Source organism: Cryptomeria japonica, chromosome 3, assembly GCF_030272615.1.
Source record: "Cryptomeria japonica chromosome 3, Sugi_1.0, whole genome shotgun sequence".
Lineage (NCBI taxonomy): Eukaryota > Viridiplantae > Streptophyta > Pinopsida > Cupressales > Cupressaceae > Cryptomeria > Cryptomeria japonica.
Genome location: NC_081407.1, coordinates 631,625,248 through 631,643,835, shown reverse-complemented (window position 1 = coordinate 631,643,835; position 18,588 = coordinate 631,625,248).

Sequence of the window (18,588 nt, the reverse complement as noted above, 5' to 3'; positions counted from 1 at the left end):
TCCAGTTCTCTTTCTTTCTCTTCCATCTCTCTCCTTTCTCTTTCATATCTAGATATTATGCATTCTTCAAGTTCATACTTCTGCTTCCTTTGTAGACACATACTCCAACTTCACTTCTTCTTCATTGACTTTCTCCCTCAAGTAATGATATTTGATTGACACATGTTTAGTCTTTGAATTTTGCACTGGATTCTTTGACATGTTGATAACACTAGAATTATCACAATATATGATAGTAGGCTCATCATAGATAACTTTGATATCCTTCAACATTTGCTTCATCCAAACCACCTGAGTGTAGCTACCAACAACAATAATGTACTCAACTTCAACAGTAGATAAGGACATTGAATCTTGTTTCTTACTAGCCCATGAAACCAATTTCTTACCCAAAAAGAAAGCACCACCAGATGTACTCTTCTGGTCATCAACATCACCAACCCAATCAACATCAGTGTAAGAAAATAACATGAAGTCATCATTCCTCAGATACCACAAACCATAATCCATAGTTCCCTTCAAGTATCTAAATAATCTCTTAACAATAGTGACATGACTCTCTTTCGGATCATCTTGATATCTAGCAGCCATGCAGACAACATGCATAATGGTCGGCCTAGTCTAAGTAAGATATAGTAGTCCACCAACCATAGACCTATACAAGCTCTAATTAGATTTTGAAGATTCATCATTCTTAGATAATTTCCAACCAGTCACCATAGGAATTCCAATCGATTTGGAGTCATATAACCCTAACTTTCTCAGCAATCCCTTCACATATTTAGTTTGAGATATAAAAATACCTTTTCCAGTCTGTGAAATCTGCAAACCTAAGAAAAATTTCATCTCACCTATCATAGACATCTCAAATTCCTTCTACATATCACAGAAAAACTTCACCTCCAAAGATAATATCATCAACAAAGACTTCAACAATTAAGATGTAATCATTTTCAATTTTAAATTACAGATTACTATTAGCAGTCCCTTTATTAAATCTCAGCTTCAACAAGTACTTATCCAATCTAGCATACCAGGTTCTAGGGGCTTCTTTCAATCCATAAAGAGTTTTCTTCAGTTCACATACCATGTCTCCATCATCTGATAATAAAAATTCGCCAGCTTGTTCAATGTAGACTTCTTCCTCAAGATCACCATTCAAAAAGGAAGATTTGACATCCATCTGATATACCTTGAAATCTTTATAGGCATCATATGCAAGAAAAAGTCTAACAACTTCAACTCTGGCCACTAGAGAAAAAGTCTCCTCATAATCAATTCCTTCTTTCTGTAAATATCCTTTGCATACCGGTTGATGCTCTGCGAAAAGGATTATAAAATTTGTAGTATGGCAACACACACAAGAACACAAGAAACAAAGGTTACTATTAACAACCAAAGATTATTCTAAACAGGCATATCAAGAGAGAAACTAAAAGAAAAATATAACATTTGACAAAGAAAACAAATGCAACAAGGCATCTCTAAATTCCTTCCACCATACTTGTAGCTCCTCCTCCCTTGTTCCTCTCCTCTCCAAGTTTTCAAATGAGTGTAGCTCTCAGTAGCTTTTTGCACTATGAATGTCTTATGGAGATTTAAGATTGAAATGGTTTAAACTATGCTATGCAAGTGTAAAACAAACTAACTATGAGATATTATGAAATAAACTAAGATTAATTTTAGTCCAAAATGACAATATGAGTGATTATGCTAAAATGCTCTCTAAAATTGACTATAGGCTAAATGCATACAAGTTTTTCAGGATTTGGATTATGAAGAAATGAGCTCTATTTATAGGTAAAATGGAGCAATGGATGGTTGAGATTGAGTAATCTCAACAAGGGTCAAGATTCAAGAGCTTAAGATCCATGTGAAGACTTTCAATCCGATCCCAGGATGACAAATGTCAACATGAGATGGGTTGAGAGGAGAGGGAATAAGCATTAAATGCTTGACATGACCTGAGGGTTAACTTGGGAGGTAGGGTTAATGTTGAGTTGAGTGAATAAATTCATTATTCAAAGATTAAATCTTTTATCCAATGGATAAACTCTTGTACAAGAGTTAGTGAGGATAACCATGGTCAAAACAATAAATGCTTGAGAAGACACATGGGTTAAATGAGGGTTGAGTTTAGATGTAAAGTCTCTAGCCATGTGGGTGAGTTGAGTTAACCATTAATGGTCATGTAAGAGCCATAAGTGGTTTGGAAGACTTTAGAGGTTAGCTTGTTGGGTACATAAAGCATTAAATGCTTTTCAAAGACTTTGGAGTCTTTGAGAAGTGACTCCAAGTTGCTTAGGAATGTGACAATATTTAGGGGATGGATTAGGCTAATTAGGAATGGTTAGAAAGTGATTAGAAGGATCTAGAAGGGGATTTAGGATTGCAAGTGGATTTGATGGGTGAGGGAAAATAGGATTTAATTAAAATAAAATTTATTTATTTCAACTTGTGGTTGCAACTTGCATTTGTAGGAGAATGCAAGTGGGGGGGATTTAATGATTTAAATAAATGTTTTAATTTATTTATTTAAAAGAAGAAAGGGGATTAAATTAAATAAATAGGATTTATTCATTTAATTGATTGTAAATTTGGTGTAATGAATTAATTAAAATAAATTGAATAATTTATTTAATTAATAGGAGAATGATTGAAGATGAATTAATTAAATGTTAATTTAATTAACTGTTGGCTAGTGGGTTTATTAATCAAATAAATAGCAAATATTCATTTAATTAAAATTGACAGATTTATGTGACTACATTTGCCCCTCTTTGAGACAGTGTGGTTTATCGCATCATTTCAAAGAAAGAAAAATAGTCGTGAAGAAATATGCCTCCTAAATGTTAATTTAGTGGGTGGTATGCCCCCTCAAGAGATGGGCTGAATTTTTTTGAAAAATCGGGCGATCTCTCGAAAAAGAATGAGTTGGCAGGAAGGTAGAAGAGAAGAATTTAGTAATAACGGTGAAAGAATAGAAGAAACAGAAAAATGGGAAGTGGTGGAAGTTCACGGGGACCACGACGGTGAGCGGGGTAAAATGAGGGTTAGAGCAAAGGGTATATATGGGGGTGAAGGGTTAAAAACAGGGTCGTTTGCATCCATCTCCACAATGATTCAAAGCTTTGATATTGATTTTAGTGAAAGAGCGAGCAGCAGTCAGGATGCCAGTACCTATAGCAGATCATCGGCTAGAGTGAGTTCGTCGATTCCAGCGGCCAGATAACTACGGACCGATGGTACGCAAATTTGAATTTTTTCTTTTCACGCATTTTTGATGTCTTTTCTCAAGCGTCCAAGTTGAGTAAAGACAATAGCTCTAAAACTGTGTTTTAGCACTATTTTCACCTAAACTAGCGCTTTTGTACCACTATAGCGCTATTGCATAGTGGTTTTAGCATTATCGCAAGGTTTAGCGCATTCATGCAGTAGTTTTAGCGCGATCAATTCATTGTTGTAGCGTTGTTGCCCTGAAATGACGCTATTGCGTAGTTGTTCTAGCGCTATTGGTTTTGTAGGGCTACTGTGTAGATGTTTTAGCGCGATTGTTAGCAGAGTAGCGCTATTGTTTGAAAAATAGATGCCCCAATGTTAGAAAAATATTCTCCTGATGTCGAGGGTGGATGGATGGATAGGTTAGTTGTTTTGAACCATAGCAGGGCCGATGAGACTAGGTCATTAGGAGAAATGCCTGTTGTAGTCTAGGTTTGCCATGATTGCTTACCTATTGAGACCCGAAGATACTTGATCAAAGTATCTATTGATAGTATAGGTTTAAACTTAAGAAAGTTTGAAACAAAAAAACTAATGATGATGGTTGATGTGCATGTGTAGGAGGAGCTTCCTATCTTACAGATGCAGGAGAGGCATCTAGCTACATAGCAGTTGAGAGATCGACTGACGGAGGCTGAGATTGATTGCATTGCAATGACAAGCATGTATGATGTGATGTATATGCCAATGATTCGGATGAGTCACGACTTGATGACAACATTGGCGGAGTGGTGGCACAACGAGACTTGTACGTTCCAGTTGGCTATGGGTGAGATGACCGTGACACTGTAGGATGTGTGGCAGATCTTACACATCCCTATCCGAGGGGATCTTGTGACATATGACTGAGCATGGGGGATAGCAATTGTGTAGCGGAGTTTTGATGAGGATGTGTTTATTCATGATGGCTCAGTAGCTTGGGAGGATATAGCTGCATTATATGAGCCACTTCTAGTTGTACTATCAAGGATTGTTGGGGGCCTGCTATGCCCGGATTGACGATCACATGGACTGGCTATGGGTTGGGGCTAGGTTATAGAGTAGGTGATGATTGAGGGGAGCGTGTGTTCTGTCACACCTATATCGGGAGTTGCATGAGGTGGTGTACCGAGAGATGAGCTCACTGTGAGTTGGGATCACTCTACTGCATATCTGGGCATGGGAGCACCTACCTGTGACATGACTTGTGAGTCTGAGATTTAGGGCAGTGGATCAGCCCTATGTGTATATGTACGGCGGCATGATGAGTCAACCCCACCTGGGGAAGTTAGAGTGATGGCGGCGGGCATTAGATGATCTAGATATAGTGATCTGGAGGCCCTATATTGAGTGTGAGCCCTGGGATGATGATGCAGAGGCCTTGCCATATGTATTTATGACATAATACTTGATTGGTAGGACAACCTACAATGTGGAGAGACAGGAACCTGGGAGAGTGATGAGGCAGTTTGGTCGGAGGTAGGGATTGCCGAGTCGATTAGGGGAGTATGCACGGGCGATATGGGAGAGATTTTGGTGGAGGCCAGTGTTACCATATGATCAGGCCTTAGCAAAGTTTCAGACTTTACAGGAAAGACCATGACATATGAGGTTGTGGATTGTAGATGCAGGGGTGTCAGATGAGTACACACAGTACATTACAACACATCCTATTCCACACATATCAGATCTGGTAGAGCCGATTCTAGCTTTTGAGGATGATAGGAGACAGAGATGGTCAAGGAGAGGGGGTCGAGGATTTGTAGTAGGTGGACAAGTTAGGGGAGATGATGGAGGAGGAGGAGGTGGAGGAGGAGTGGATGGAGGAGGAGGTGATGGAGGAGGGGGAGGTGGGGGTGGTGGATTTGGAGGTGGAGGTGGGTTTGGAGGTGGAGGTGGTGGAGGTAGATGGTTATAGCGGAGAGGGAGAGGTGGGAAGCCATTGCAACTATCACAGGGGCCTTTGATGCAGGGAGGAGTCAGATTAGGTGGCAGGGATATGGGGGAGGGAGAGACACCTATGGATATGGGAGAGGGAGCCATTGGAGGAGTAGAGGGAGCTACAGGTGGAGGAGAAGATCTAATAGGGATGGGAGGAGGAGATCTTCGGGATCATATGATATTATTTTTGTAGACTCGACTAGAGGATATGGAGAGAGAGGTTTTAGCTAGAGATGTTCAGTTGTTTGCACAGGAGTCAGAGTTGATTGTAGTGTTGCGAGAGAGAGATGATGCGATTGATAGGGTGATCTAGCTGTAGGAGAGATTTCGGGCCTTGGAGGGAGTACAGGGACATGGGTCATTGACTAATTCATTGGTGAGGAAGTTATGGCGAGCAGGTGGAGAGGTTGACTATTGGCTGGGTCTATATGAGTAGGCAGTTCCATCCAGTCAGCGAGCACTGAGCTATTCATAGATGCATCGAGAGAGATCAGAGTGGTCTCAAAGGATGCAGAGTAGTGGTGGTGTGATGGGTCCTCAATGATGAGGTAGTACAGGTGGTGCAGGGGGTAGTTGGGGAGCAGGTGGTGATGGTGGTGCAGCATCTGGTCAGAGTGCCATTTGAGAGAGTTGTATGTATTTTATTACATTGTCATTTTGGACTGTGACTTGGATGGCTCTTGGTAGCCAATATTTTTGACATCACTATACTCTGATACATGTATGTTATTGTGAGATGATATATGATGTGATATATGAGGAGATCCCATATTTTGTGATGATATGTATGGATTTATGTAGGATGATGAGTTTATGATTTTTGCTTAGATGGATGTTTTTACTTGCTAGATGTTTATGTTGATGAGATGATTTCTATATGTATGTGATGATGATGATTTTGTGATTTTTATGAATGTGATGCTAACATGTGGATGCAAGTTAATATATGTATGATTCGTTGGTTGTAATGCTTTATGTATGTAATGTCATGATGATGATGTATGCATAATGAAATGATGTTAACTATAAAAGAGATAGCACTTGTGTTTATGTTGATGAAATGCTGATATGCAATTGTGTTTGATAGAATGAAATGCAATGAATCTAATGAGTTATGTAAATGTGCATAGATGGTGAAAAAATGTATGTAAGATGAATAAACAAATGTAAAGTACAAATGTTCATTTGATGATTTCTAAATGAATTCACATATAAAATGTATAAACAGATGTCGAGACAAATATTTATTGTTATGATTCTAAATGACTTAAAATATGACTAAGTGAAATAATAATGCAACTAAGGGGGGAGTGAATAACTGCACCTTAATGCAATTAAAAGGATAATGAATGCATCTTAATGTATCCTAAGTGAATTTTTTTAAAGATAAAATGAATAAGTATAAGAATATACTAGATGGATAGATGAATGTACTTAACTAATGGATAGATAAATAAATGCACATAACTAAAGGAATCTATATGAATGCATTGTAAACAAACTTAAATGATGATAAATGATGATGAATGAATTTAATGATGCGAATCTAAGTACATGATAATGAATGAAACTAAATTATATTAAATGCACTTTAATGAAATATTGAACCTACATGTAAGTAAATGATAATGAACTAGATGCATTTAAATGCAACTAAATGTAATGAAATGATGATGCCATGTGTTCATGATAGATGAATGCGAGTTGGTGAGAAATTGCATGATGCACTGATGATGTATCAGAGAACTCCATCGTGATTGTATCCAAGACCAATTCATTTTTAAATAATTTCTCATATTTAAACTTGTTCACACTTGCATAAAAAAAAAACATAAATAATGAATGATCAAATGGATGGGTGATATGCAACGGAATGCAATCTAAACATATGAGATGAAATGATGATCCATAGTGCTTTTAGTTTTCATCATTGAGCAAGGGTAGTATCAATCTTGGACGAGGCAATAGGAAAAAAGTTTGGAGCATTGTACCTGCAAGCAAGTAGCATAAATAAATAAAGAATATGGACCCTCCATAATGGTTGCTCATATGGTCGAGGTATACATTGTAGTCAACAATCCACAGTGATCCATGACTGTATTTCACATAAGATCACGTAGCTTAGTGAACTTCCCACGTAGACACCATTAGTACATGCCCCAGAACTTCATTGGAATAATTCACAGAAGATACACAAACAATAATCAGGAACCATCGCGACTACTCTAATCACTTGTGGATATCTCAGAGTAGCATAGGAAACTGATATAAATGAATAAATAACTTATCAGACTGACCAAGTACTTGATAGATTAAACAAGATACCATGTCTTTGTTTTGGTAAGGAAGGATGCATCCTTGTTAAGACAGTTGTGTGTCAATGTTGATTGTTTGGTTGATTTGATAAGTGGTCATCGTTTGAGTAACTCACAATTTTTGCTTTGTGTCTATTTGCGGTTGTGTATGTTCAATGGATTTTTTATGCATTGCCATTTTTTCGATTGATTTTGATGTTTTCTGATGCTTTTGGATTTTTGTGAGACATTGAATGTTTTTGGATTTTATGAGATAGTTTTGAATGTTTTTGGATTTTGTGAGACAGTTTTGAATGAAGAACTCAATGAACAAGTAATACAGAATCCACTTCCATCAATAAGTTAAGGGTGTCGCCTTTCATCAAGTAGTTCCAAGCCTTGGAGATGGGAGACTCGGTATGCTTCATCATCTATCAAATTATGCAAGGAAACCCATAGAGATGGTATCTCGACCTCAATAGGAAGGATGGCTTCCGCGCCATAGACCAGTGAGTAGGGAGTTGCCCCTGTAGGGTTTCGAATGCTAGTTTGATACACCCATAGTGCTGGATTTAATTGAATGTGCCAATCATGGCCGACATCATTGACTGTCTTCTTGAGGATTCTTAATATGTTCTTGTTCGATGCTTCGGCCTAACCATTGCCTTGTGGTAATAAGGAGTGGAAAAGCGGTGTTCGATGTGAAATTTCTCACAGAGCTCACAGACATCCTGATTTTTGAAAGGGAGGTCATTATCTGTGATGATGGACATGGGTACACCATACCAGTAGATGATGTAATTCAAGATGAATGAGGCAATTTGCTTGCCAATGACTTGGGTAAGTGGAACAGCTTCGATCCTCTTTGTGAAGTATTCGGTGGCGGTAATAATGAATTTGTGGTCGTTGGATGAAGATGGATGAATTTTACCCACAAGGTCAAGTCCCCATTGACAAAAGGGCCATGGTTTTGTGATTGGTTGCAATTCTTGTGTGGGTGCATGTATCAGGTCTCCATGAACTTGGCATTTCTTGCATTTTCTGACAAAATTGTAGGAGTCTTTTTCCATGGACGGCCAATAGTATCCAGCGCACATGATCTTATTTTCTAAGGAAGGACCACTTGAGTGAGTCCCATATATTCCTTCACGTACCTCTTCCAAGGCCTTTGTTATCTCATCTTGTTCCATACATCGAAGGAGAGTACCATCAAGACTACATCAGTACAGGGTTTCAACAATGATGGTATATCGAGCGGTTTGGCGAATGAAGGTTTTACGTTGGTTAGGAGGAAGTGTGTGATCACAGAGGTAGGTGTAGAACTCACCGTACCATGGGGATCCAGAACCAACAAAGCAACATATCATCTCAGATTCAGGGATATCATAAGCGAGAATCCAAAGCTGTTCTACCAAGAACTCATAGCGTGTTGAATTCTGTGGAAGATCTAAGAGAGATGCAATGGTAGCCATAGCGTCAGCAGATCGATTCTGATCTCTGGGTATCTGCTCAAAGGTGATAGTCATAAATGATGCCTTTAAACTATCCACTATTTGCTTGTATGACATGAGTTTATCATCCTTGGTCTGATATTTGTCTGTGAATTGTCGGATGACCAGTTGGGAGTTGCCATATATCTGTAGCTCTTTCAGTTTCCATCGTATGGCTAGTCTGAGTCCTGTGATCAAGGCCTCATATTCTTCTATGTTGTTAGCCTATAAGACTTCAGGATGCTGTCACCTTGAGGTGTGATAAACAAAATGCCTGCCCCCGAGCCATGCCTAGTATATGAACCATCAAAGTATAGTTTCCCTAGTTGTGCTGCTATGATCATGAATATCTCTTCATCTGGAAAATTAGAAATAAGAGGATGGTCACCTATGAGGGGTGCATCAGCCAACTGATCTGTAATAACTTGCCCCTTGATAGCCTTACGGCCCACATACTTGATGTCAAACTCACTCAGAATCATCATCCATTTGGCCAAGCAACCTATCAATGTTGCTTTGCTGAGTAAGTATTTTAGAGGATCGATCTTTGCAATGAGTTGTACTTTATGTGTTAACAAGTAGTGCCTCAGTTTAGTGCCTGCCAAGATTACTGCTAGGCAAGCTCGCTCAATAGGTGTGTAATTGAGTTCATAGCCGACCAGTTTGTGAGAGATTTAGTATACAACACACTCTTTCCCTTCTACATTGTGTTGTTCCAGCAGTACTCCTAATGTCGTATTTGTTGTTGAAATATAAAGCAATAGAGGTCTACTTGGATCTAGTGGGATTAGCAATGGTGTATTCATGAGATAGTCCTTAAGCATCTAGAATGCTTGCTAACATCTAGCTTCCCATTGAAAGTGGATGTTTTTGTGTAATAGATGTGTAAAGGGATGGCACTTATCTGGCAGTTGTGCAATGAATCTTTGGATGGATTGTAGTTGCCCTTATAATGTCCTTAACTGACTAATGTTCCTTAGAGGTGGCATGTCCATGATTGCTTTGACCTTTGCAGGATCGACCTCAATGCCTTTTCTTGAGATAATGTATCCTAGCTGCTTCCCTGAGGTTACTCTAAAGACACATTTCTTTGGGTGAGTCAAACATGATATTGTTCCAGTCTGTCAAAGATTTTCTCTAATATTTATAGATGACCTTCTCTTGTTAATGATTTTGCCAATAAGTCATCAACATAATCCTCCATTATGGTAGGCATCATATCATGAAAGATGGTTGTCATTTCTCTTTGATAAGTCACCCCGACATTCTTGAGACCAAAAGGCATTATATTCCAACAGTATGTTCCCCATGGACATGTGAAGGTTGTCTTATGTTGATCCTCTAGTGCGATCTTTATCTGGTTGTACCCTAAAAAGCCATCCATGAGAGAAAGCATGCCATGTCCTGTTGTTAGGTCCATGATCATGTCAATGTTTGGTAGGGGGATTTCATCTTTAGGACATGCCTTTTTTAGATCTTTGAAGTCAGTACAGATACGGATTCCCCCATTTGGTTTTTCGATAGGTACAATGTTGGATATCCAATCTGCATAATCAATTGGTCTAATAAAACCAACATCCAAGAGTTTCTTAAGTTCTGCTTTGATTAGTACCGCAATCTGGGGGTGCATCTTGTGAAGCTTCTATTTGACAGGCTTAGCTCCTTCTGCTACGGTGAGGTGATGCATGACTAAATCAGGATCGATACCAGACATGTCTACATATGACCATGCGAAGTTGATCTGACGCTTCTGGAAGAATTAGACAAACTTAGGTTGTTCCTCTGGAGTTAAAAGAGATGCCAGATGTATGTGGTGAGGAGTTTCGGGAGTCCCCATGTTGAATTCTTGTGTTTCCTTGATAATGATCGTTGATCGTTCCTGATTTGTACTAGAGGGGAGAATTTCAAACCTTTCATCCACAGGCGCCTTAGAGAGGTTTTCACTGTTGGATATGCTCTTTCTTTTTACTTTTTTGGGATCAAACAGTGCCACAGTGTGGTTTTCACTGGAAGATCCATGTTTTATTGTTATATTTTTGTAGCTGAAAGGTTTGGCATCTGCCCCAAAGTATGTTGCACTATTAATTTCAATGGCAAATTCAGCTTGTGATCCCCGCTTGGTATGTTATCCCATAGTTCCAAAAAGTCAATGATTTCCTCATCATTTTGGAATTGGTCAAGGCATGGGGGATTGGGTTGGTTCCATTCGATGAGTTCAGGATGGATAATGGGAATTACCTCATCCATCAGGATAAGTTCATATGATGTGTCAATGAGGGTTAAGACGTTGTGGTGAAGGTTGTTGATGGTACTCTCCCTGTTAGAATCAGGTGTAGGATGTGACGTAGGGTCTGTGGAAGGTGTTTCCACTTCTCGAACCCAAGAGGTTTTAATCCGTGCTTCTCTATAAATAGGGATTTCTTTGTGAGGTGGAGATAGTGATGTGTCTTCTTCATTTGAAGTATTGAGCTAGACGGAATCAAATCCCCACACATGTGAGTCAGTCTCTGAGTCACTTTCCAACATCTGATTACTATACCAAACTGGGATATCCTTTGAGTTAAACACTGCAGGTGTAATTGGTTGATGCACCTTTGGAGATGGAATGGTTGGTGCTGTAGGAAGGATTATTGGTATCAGTGAATCCGATACTGGGCGTATTGACATTGTTGGATCTGTTACTTCTGATGGAATTGTCAGTGTTGTCGATACTATTGGGGGTGTTGATACTGCTAGTGGTGTTGTTGATGTGGTTGTTGTTGTTGATGGAGTAGTTGATTTGATTGGTGGGATGATTGGTACTATATGGTATGGTTGGTATTTTTAGCTTCATTGGGGTAGTTGGTGTGATGCTTGGTGTTGCTGATATAATCAAAGGTGACCTCTGTAGAGTTTTAGGCTAATATAGAGGTTTGTTGGGTTTCCCTTTGAATCTAAGCTTAGGAAGAGTCTCTTTTTGAAAGCCTAATCTAGTTTTATCTTTAGGCTTGAATTTAGGTTGTAACGGCTCATGTCGTCCTTGCTTGCAAGGTCCCAAAGCACTTTGACCATCATAGCCCATTCTTTGCATAATGAGAAGGCCTTTGCCATATTGATATGTGGGAAGCTTAGCTTGTGGGACTTCTATGGTGATAGGGTCTTTATAGATCCATTCTGCTAAGTCCTCATCTCTGGTCTCCTTTTCCTGACTCTTTCCAAGGATAAAAGGTGTCAAAGTGCATGCTGGCTTGACTAGTGGTGCTTGAAGTAACCTTTGAGGTTTACCATGAGTTCTAGGGGAAGTGGGTAGTTTCCCAACACAAAAGAGTTGGCTTAGATTGTACTCCCCAAGACCTTCCTCTGCCATTTTCATCTTTAGCTTCACTTGTTTGGGTATAGTGGTGTTTGAATTGGAAAGAGAGGTTGGACTAATATATTATGTGAATGGGATAGCTTCTTTGTTATTGGGAACGGTAATCTTTGGTTGATGGTTGATATTGTTACAATATGCAAATGGATTTGCATCACCCAGGATTGTAATTTCTACACCGTTATGAAGGAAATTGATACACTGGTGATACGTGGATGGAACGGCTTGCATGGCATGTATCCAAGGTCTTCCTAACAATAAATTATATGGCAGAGGAAGGTCCAAAACTTGATAGATGATGTGCTTCACCATTGGGCCCACTCGGATTGGTAACACAACTACTCCTTTTGACCAATGCTCTGCATCATCATAGGCTTTTATTGTTATCTTTTTGCAAGGATCCACTGATTCAACTGCATATCCCAATGTTGTGACCAATTGTTGTGTATAGATATTTAGGCCTGCTCCATTGTTGATTGAGACTCGCTTGATTCTGTGTTGGTTGATAAATCCTTCAATATGGAGTGAGTCATTATGAGGTTGTTGGATGGATGTATTGTCACTTTCAGAGAAAGTGAGACATGGTGATGACCTCAGACTACCAACCATAGCTTGAAATTGATCTGTGTTTAGATTGGCAGGGACTGACACCTCTTGGAGAGCTTGATCCAAGATTGTTTTATGAGATGGGGATAGGTGCAACAACTCTAAGATGGATATAAGTGCGGGCGTTTTATCTAATTTTTCCACAAGGTTGTACTGCTTTGGGATGGAGGTTGTGTCTTGTGGAGTTGCTTTAATGGTAATCTTGCTACGACACATAATAACATTGTAGGTAGGGTTTGGATCTTTGATGGTAATGGTTGCAATTTGTTCGTCGACATCATATAGGTGATTCATAGTGTAATTATAAGCGGCTCGTGTATAATCATTGGTATCTGTGTTTCATCCTGAAGTGGAAGGAACCCTTTGATCTTGTGATGGAAGTGGATTTTTAAACATAAGATGATCATTATTCATGGTTTTTAGGTCATGTCCTTCAATTTCAATCTCTCCTCAGTCAACAAGATCCTAAACAAGATCTTTCAATCTATGACCATTACTTGTTTTATGCCCTTTCCCTTGATGGAATTTGCAATGTTCATTATCCCTCCACCATGGAGGTTTGACCTGAGGTTTGTAATTAGATGTTTTTGGTAAGGTCACCAGATTTGAAGAGACCAATTGACGTAATATTGTTTCAATAGGTTCCCCTAAGGGAGTGAATGTACATTTTGGTTTATAATTTTGTTGTCTTTTCCTTGGTTCCTCTTGCGGTGCTTTGCGCCCTTGATTTGGTGGGGGAGAAACCATGTTGTTCTTAGGAGGGGGGTTTTGCCCCACAAATCGGACCACAGGTTGTGCACTCTTGATAGTCCCTGCATCTACAACCCTTTCATTGATGATGTTTTAGTTTTATTCCAAAAGTTGGGTTTATCACTGTTAAAGCGCAGGCGAGGGCCGTCTTTTGGTTCATTGTATATCTTGATAAGCCCATTTTTTATGAGGGCCCATTCACATTTTAAACCCTGGGTGATTATGTCATTAAAGGATTCTGTGCCTTTCATGTCTAGATGGAATTCCATTTCTTTGTTTAAGTTGGAAATAAATATTTCCACTAGCTCTCTTTCAGGTAGCTGAAGAGAACGTATGCTAGACATTTGTCGCCATCGTTGCAGGAAAGCTGAAAATAGCTCCCTTGGTTTTTGCTTAGTGTTACACAAATTTTCCATGGTGACATCATGCTTTATGTTATGGGAATAATGTTCAATGAATTTCTAGACCAGTTCTTCGAACGTCCTAATGCCTCCTGTTAGTCAAGAAAACCATTGCATGGTTGTCCCTCCCAAACTCTGAGGAAAGAGGCACATTAGATATGTGTCTTCATATGCCACTTCTAGGCAAGCGGAGTGAAATTCCTTGACATGATCGCGAGGGTCTCCTTTTCCCCAATACTTTTTCAACTTAGGTGTTTCAAACCCTCATGGAAAAGGTGGCATATGTAGATTCCTATCAAAGGGATAGGGACAAATATCATTAAGTGAAAACTGGGTTGTTTTCACACCAGTATGAAGTTGTTGGGCTAGATTCACGACTTGTTGCCTCAACATGTCAATGTCATTAGGAGGAGGAGGAGGTCGGGGACTTCCTTGATGAAAGTCATATCTGAAGTTGTCTTGACCTCTTCCACCCTCATTATGACTCTGGTGTTCTGATGCTTGCCATAATTGTGCAGTATCAAAATCAAAGGGTAGTTTGGCTCCCTCTTAGGTAAGTCTTAAAAAGTGAGCATCAACATTGTTCCTAAGGATTTCATCAAAAAGTCTATTGAAGAGGAGGTTGTGTTGTTCTCTTTTGATTGCTTTAGGAGTGGGAGTACGAGGATTTTCATCATTTGTGTTTCCTCCAAGGGCTTCTTGGAACTCATTGATATTTTCCTCCTCTTCCTCTTCGATTTCTTGTTGGCTAGTCCTTTATATGGTTTGAGCCATTTTGTTTGAAAGATGTTGTTGAAGTTTGATTAAAATGATTATGAGTTGATAATGGAATGAGAGATAAATTTTTGGTGAAGTGTTTAGCATATGGATCTCTAGCACTAAAGGTTTGATGTTACCAAAGTCCTTCTATGAATTGCTTGTTGTGTTTGTTGACAAAGTTTGAGATGATAAGGTATAGAGAGGTCTGAGATGTGTTACAAACCAAGCTATCTAGTAATGAGAGGATGCACTCATAGACTAGTTTTAACCTGCATAGAAATACCTCTTAGGAGGAGTTTATCCTAGATGTAGAGACACTCTAAAAAGTGATGTGTTGTTTTGATTCAAGTAATTATTAAAAAGAACTTAGGACAAGACCTTTTTATGTTTTGAGATTTTGAAATGGATTGATGATGTATGAATGTGAGAATGGATGGAATGTTTAAACTTCAATAAAAACTCTGTGTTACAAATGGGACAAATTCTTCCTCTTCTCTTTCAGGGGTTGGTGGTTCTTCCTGAGCTATGTTATATGTGATGTAAATGTCTGGAAAGAAGGCAGGGTTGATTTTGCCTCCATTGTTTTTATGATAAGTCAAAGCTCTATATTGAGTAAAAGTTCTGGGGTTCAAAGACTCTTGATCAAACTCGTTAGATTTTCCTTGAAGATATAGACACATATGATGTAAGAAGGCTCTATGTGAGACAAAGATTTGTCTATTGAGATAGAAAAATTTCCTTCTTTTGATGAAAGCCTTTGAGCTCAATGGCCTTTTCTTCAAATTGATATGTTGATGAAGATTATTTCTTCTCAAAATGTGAAGGATGGTCATATGGTGTGATACTTTGTTTTTGCACTTTGGTTTTGATTATTTGTCAAAAGGTTGGTTGTGAAAATTTTGTGTTGGATGAATACTTGTTTTTGAATTGGTTTTTGATTTTCTTTGACAAGAAAATAGAGCAAGCACACAAACACAATAATGTTTCCTCAAAAGGCACAAATAGGTGTGGGTCTAAATCAACCAAATCTTATGTTTCCTCAAAAGGCACAAATAGGTGTGGGTCTAAATCAACCAAATCTTTGAACTTTCTAACCCTTTAAAATAAATGTTTTTGAGTATGTTTTTCCCAAAAAAGCCTAAAGTCAGCTCAATTTATTATTGGTCTTGACACAAAATGAAGACACTTCAAACACACTTTATCCCTAAGGTCAAATGGACAGTTGCGATAATTTCATCCCACATCTTGATATTTCTTCAACTTTGGTACTACATACCTTATGAATCTTGTAGTGACAGGTAAGGATGTGATATACTAAGTCTTGCACGAGCATAACAAATAGATGATCCCTATGATGGGGAAGTCACCACTTTTATCAAGCTACAAGTAGCCTTTCAAAAAGATATGTTTCTACTCAAGGAAATATGTATGGTGAGTATCTTGGGAGCAAAACCATCTATGCTCTTGTACTGAATTTAACACAAATATCCTCAATCAATAGAATGGGTGGGTTTCTACATAAAAAGGTGTTTAGTAATTTTTTATGTTTTTGGACATAAGTTCATTCTGTAGTGACTCACTTGAGAGCCTTGTAACTTGTGGTGGGGCCCATTTATCCTTTTGGCAAGTTACATTGTAGGAACAACTATACCCAAGGCTACAGCTTTCGCTCACACCTGATTTCTATAGTGGCTCGAAGGATTTACCGTGCGAGGTCGTTCCCAAGAGTGATGTGTCTCTTGGTAGGCCTCTCTTAAAAATATAAAATTTGAGTGTTACTAACACTTTTCTCTTGCACCTAGGACCATGAAAGCCAAGGGAAATGATAGTGTGTGTTAGAAGTAGGACCACTTGACAAACTTTTTGCACAAGTGTGCCAATCGCCAAAAACACTTGTTCTTTTTAACTGATTTTCATTGCAATGTGATCTAACTATTTGGAGATGTTGCTCCAACAATCATGGTGTTCATTTTAACTTCAAAGGCAAAAATTTTTGTAAACTAGGAACTTTGAAATCCTGGTCAATTGAATTAAAAACATGTCTTGCTTGAAGTAAAATCGTTTTTGAACTTGAAGGAAAAATGGCTTGTTCTGTTTAGTTTGCCCAAAACGAAGTGTTGATTCTGAATTTCTTTAAGTTGATGCAAGAAAATAAATTTTGTTTTGTTGATTTTAAGCACCAAAACGAAGTTTGTTTCCTAACTTGCAAGAAATAAAGTTGTTTTTGTTGATTTTAAGCACCAAAAATGAAGTTTGAAGTTTGATTTTTAAGCACCAAAATGAAGTTTTGAAGTTTGATTTTTAATTTTAAGAAAAGAAAGTGAATTTATTTATCCTAACTTAAAAGATAAATTGAGCAACATAAATCAATTGACTTCCTAAGCTTAATTTCTAAAATCCTAAAAAAAAAAGGGTTAGTCAAAACCTGTACAAAAGAGAACAAGTTAGTAAAATCCGCATCTTTGGTGGGCTTCTACAAGCCTATTTTTTTTGGTTTTTTTGTTACAAGGTATTTTTTTACAACTCTCTGTTACAATAGCATTGTTTTGTGTGGAAATAGAAGCTCTATTTAACACGAAAGTGCTAAATGAAATGCGGAAGTGCTAAAAGAAGAACCAATAACACTAAAAGAACTCTGTTAGATAGAATTAATCCTGTCGAACAAAGAGCCGAAAGTGCTAAAACTAAGAATGATAGCGCTATTCAATGGTCAATAGTGCTAAAAGACCAATAATAGTGCCAGTTGAGAGACAATGGTGCTATTATTAGGAACAATAGCGCTAAAGTACCAACTTTCGAAGGCGCTAGAGCATGAACGAATGTGCTAAAGCGTGACCTGTGTGTCAATTCAAATCATGAAAAAGTTAGTAGTTTTCAAAAATGATTGCTCTTGATTCACATCGGGTTCACCAAATGATGCTCTGCGAAAAGGATTAGAAAATATGTAGTATGGCAACACACAAGAACACAAGAAACAAAGGTTAGTGTTAACAACCAAAGATTATTCTAAATAGGCATATTAAGAGAGAAACTAAAAGAAAAATAGAACATTTGACAAAGAAAACAAATGAAACAAGGCATCTCCAAATGCCTTCCACCATGCTTGTAGCTCCTCCTCCCTTGTTCCTCTTCTCTCCAAGTTTCCAAATGGGTGTAGCTCTCAGCAACTTTTTGCACTATGGATGTCTTATGGAGATTTAAGATTGAAATGCTTTAAACTATGCTATGCAAGTGTAAAACAAACAAACTATGAGATATTATGAAATAAACTAAGATTAATTTTAGTCCAAAATGATAATATGAGTGATTATGCTAAAATGCTCTCTAAAATTGACTATAGGCTAAATGCATACAAGTTTTTAGGATCTGGATTATGAAGAAATGAGCTCTATTTATAGGTAAAATGGAGCAATGGATGGTTGAGATTGAGTAATCTCAACAAGGGTCAAGATTGAAGGGCTTAAGATCCATGTGAAGACTTTCAATCCAATCCCACGATGACAAATGTCAACATGAGATGGGTTGAGAGGAGAGGGAATAAGCATTAAATGCTTGACATGACCTGAGGTTAACTTGGGAGGTAGGGTTAATGTTGAGTTGAGTGAATAAATTCATTATTCAAAGAATAAAGCTTTTATCCAATGGATAAACTCTTGTACAAGAGTTAGTGAGGATAACCATGGTCAAAGCAATAAATTCTTGAGAAGACACATAGGTTAAATGAGGATTGAGTTTAGAGG